Below are 360 nucleotides of genomic sequence, written 5' to 3'. Positions count from 1 at the left end.
AACAAGAAGAAACAACAAGTGATGCAGAAAGGGATTCAGGTTTGTTCCCACGTCTTTAACCGTCTTCTCTGTTCTTACAACTCCTCAGTATCAGTCTTGTGTTCTTTCGTATTAGCTCGGAGAAGCTGTGTATGAATACGCAAAGGGTAACTACAAACAGGCTCTAGAACTACTTGGTTCAGATTTTAACGCTTTTGGCTACAAGGTAAAACAAATCTCTATCAATTAACTCAAAAACTATCTGAATCAAACACAGTTGATTATTTATTTATTTTTGTCTATAACTGTTTGATGGTTGATGATGATAGATCACTGGGGCATCAGATGAACAGATTGATGTTTTCAACGAAATGTGGTGCC

General features: G+C 36.9%; 1 long non-coding RNA gene across 1 annotated transcript; it reads left to right on the top strand.

Annotated features, from left to right (window-relative positions):
- Positions 1–360, top strand: LOC106322371. The gene is made up of 3 exons (XR_001266381.1): positions 1–39; positions 116–205; positions 309–360. It is a non-coding gene; the product is annotated as an uncharacterized LOC106322371 (long non-coding RNA).

Source organism: Brassica oleracea, unplaced genomic scaffold, assembly GCF_000695525.1.
Source record: "Brassica oleracea var. oleracea cultivar TO1000 unplaced genomic scaffold, BOL UnpScaffold19051, whole genome shotgun sequence".
NCBI lineage: Eukaryota > Viridiplantae > Streptophyta > Magnoliopsida > Brassicales > Brassicaceae > Brassica > Brassica oleracea.
This window is presented reverse-complemented; position numbering and strand designations above follow the sequence as displayed.